The sequence below is a fragment of the Lepus europaeus genome, chromosome 20 (assembly GCF_033115175.1).
Source record: "Lepus europaeus isolate LE1 chromosome 20, mLepTim1.pri, whole genome shotgun sequence".
Classification (NCBI taxonomy): Eukaryota; Metazoa; Chordata; class Mammalia; order Lagomorpha; family Leporidae; genus Lepus; species Lepus europaeus.
The window spans coordinates 39,970,530-39,973,753 of NC_084846.1; the positions used below are offsets into that span (position 1 = coordinate 39,970,530).

The window sequence follows — 3,224 nt, forward strand, 5'->3', positions numbered from 1 at the left end:
TCCAGCTCCCTGCCAATGATTCCAGCTCTATGGGAGTCAGCATTTTATGGCACAAGTATGTCGGATCCTGCCACCCACGTGTGAGACACTGAATGAATTCTGGGCTCCTGACTAGAACCTGTCGCAGCCTGGGCTGTGGTGGGCATTTGGGGAATAAACAAGGGCAGGGGGTGTGGGTCTTGTATCCGCTGGTTCACTCTTCAAATGACTGCAACAGCCGGAGCTGAGCCAATTCCAAAGCCAGGAGCCAGGAGCTTCCTCTGGGTCTTTCTACATGGGTGCAGGGGCCTGAGCACTTGAGCCATCCTCCACTGCTTTCCCAGGCCACAGCAGAGAGCTGGATCAGAAGTGGAGCAGCCGGGACTTGAACTGGCGCCCATATGGGATGCTGGCACTGCAGGCACAGCTTTACCCACTACGCCACAGCGCTGGCCCCTATTGTATTATTGCATTCTCTCTGTCTCTTCAGCAGATTTGGGTAAGTGGGTAGAATCTCTAGAATTTTTTTTGGTATATTATTTAAAGTTTGTAAATAATTGAGATTGAAAAATTCATATATATATATATACATATACTATGAATCACAGCTGCTATATAGCTTCAATATATCCATGATAATCTTATGAAACCTTTTTATTTAGGGCTATGTGTTCTTCTAACCTCTTCGTGACAAAACATGGAGATGATTAATACAACTAACCTCACAAACACCTCGAACCCTTTCATGGGCCCTTGCAACACACATTGTAGGACCATTCTGATAACACTCTACAGGGTGATTTTGCTGGGAGGTACTACTGGAACTGTTATGATGTCATCCACGATGCTAAAAAGGAAAAGCCAATCAATGATTGCCACAATTGTCTTCAACATCATGGTGCTGCACTCCATCCTCCTGGTCAGCCTTCCATTTCACCTCAGATATTATGTCTTAGTCATCTGGGAGCTTGGATCTTTTACCTGCAGAGTGGTTAGCAGCATCATATATGGCCACATGTACTTAACCTTTGTTTTTTATGTAACTATTGTCATACTCCGATTGCTCATTTATTTTAAAAAACTCCAAATGCAGCAGTTACAAAAGTATCATGCCATAGTCTTAAGCACAATCATCTGGGTGATGGGTACTCTCATTTTTTTACCAATTTTTTTTTTTTTTTTTTTTTTTTACAATATGGCACAGATCCAAGTTACTCAGAGCAATGATGCTTTGAATTCTACAAAGACCTCAATCGCAGGGAATTCATTATCATGAATTACTCTATGATTGTCATCATGATAACGACAGTTGTGGCCCTCTTTCTGATACAAATGGCTGTTCTCATTCAGATGATAAAGGCTCTTTGTCCTGACATGTGGACCCATCAAGAGTATAGAGCTCAAATTAAGAGTTTCTTCTTCCTCCTAGTTATTGTTGTCTGCTTCATACCCCACCATGCATTCCACGTGCATTTTATTCAAAGTTATTCAGAGAGAGAAAGTTCTGAGTTAGTTCTTTATAATGAAATTTGTGTTGCCTTGACCACTGTCTGTTGCCTGGATATGCTATGTTTCATAGGTGGAGTTATCCACTAAGCCTTCCCATGATGCTTACTTTGTAGTCAGTTTCTGCACTATTATTAAAAAAAAATAATAGGAATGAATGTTGCCATGATTTCAAATTTTTTTTTCAAATACTCTTCTCATCATTGTCCTCAAAATAGTTTTTCCACACAAAGGTAGTGATGATTGATTATCCCCCTCTGCGTAGAGAGCCATCGCCTGTTCTGTCTTTAGTATTCCACACGTTCAGTCTCTCAGCCTTATACAAGCTGACTACATCATGCTTTCCAGACTCAGCAACTACTTTTGCTTCCGTTCAGTAACTTACTCCAGCTAAGTCCAAGTCAGTGCTGGTTTCCCTATACGCTCTAGACATTGGTTTTTACCGAGCTTTGATCCTAGAAGGTTCTTTCTCTCTATCTCCAAATTATTGTTCAAAATCCAGAGAACCCCAAAGGAAGGGATTCTGTAGATAAACTGACATCTAGAAAAGCCGTCATTTGTTTAACTTAGGATCAACCTGAGATAGCTGTCTCTTGAAAAATTATGGATTTCCAGTAAAGATACAACTTTTGGTCTCAGTATCTGGAGGAAAGCATTAGCTCAGGTAGGGAAGTCCAGAGTGTTAGAGGAAACTCCGGAGTGATTGGTCATTGATGTGTTTTGATTCTGATAAAAACAATAGGTACCCAGGGAGCTGAGATCACTGCTCAGATTCCCCTTCCCAAACATTGATTATTGAGCAGGAAAAGCAATTAGAAAATGTATAAAGCAGTTAGACTTAGTCTAACCACATCAACAGATCTTATAAGAGACCAAACTTTGGGACTGTAGGAGTCTGCATGATATGTCAAGTCAGGTAGAATACATAATTAAAATTAACACTGGTTTCAGCTAAATTTGTTAAAACAATCAAGACAACCAACTTTAATGCTACTTACATGATACAGAAATTGAGGTGCACTGATACTTTGCTTATAATGCTGCTACCTATGAGACTGCTATTTGTTGAACCATAGGAGTTAGCAAAAGAGCAGAGTTTATGCCAAGGAGTTTTGGAGTGATCTGGAAATAGGGGTTCAAACTGTGTTTAGTGTGTACAGAATTCAGGTGAGATATTTACAATCTCTGAGCCCCAGTTTCCTGTTTCATGGGCTTTGGTGAGGCTGAACTATGGCAACATTGTATGTTAAATACTGACAGAGGGCCTGGTATGTGGGACTCAGAATTATATTATTTCAGTTTTCCAATTCAGTGACATGTTTTTGCTAGAAATTTTTAATGCAGTTCCAAAATCCAACAAAATGTTGATCCATAAACAAATATGACATCAGTGTTGATGTATGCTGTATGTCTTTATTTAATCTATTGTTCAATCAATAATTAAATGGATTTTTCACTGCTATCTTTGCTTATAAAGTGTTTTTGTTAGTATTACCATTATTGTTTAACCTTCAAAACACTGAAGTAGAAGTATTTTATAACCCTGTTGTCTCAAAACAAGATGAATAACAGTGTACTTAAAATACATGTAATCAATTTTGGAGGGGATATGACATTCTTAAGTAAGAATCACAGTAAGATTATAATTAATTATAGTCAGGATTTAGTCAGCACTCACTTACTCATGCATTGGATTCAATGACTTTTGTTTTCTAATAGGGCAGGCAGCCCCCAAAAGG

The 3,224-nt window shown here is 39.1% G+C and overlaps 1 pseudogene; it reads left to right on the forward strand.

Annotated features, from left to right (window-relative positions):
- Positions 1–676: 676 nt before the first annotated feature.
- Positions 677–1,575, forward strand: LOC133749391 (probable G-protein coupled receptor 141; annotated as a pseudogene).
- The last annotated feature ends 1,649 nt before the right edge of the window (positions 1,576–3,224 follow it).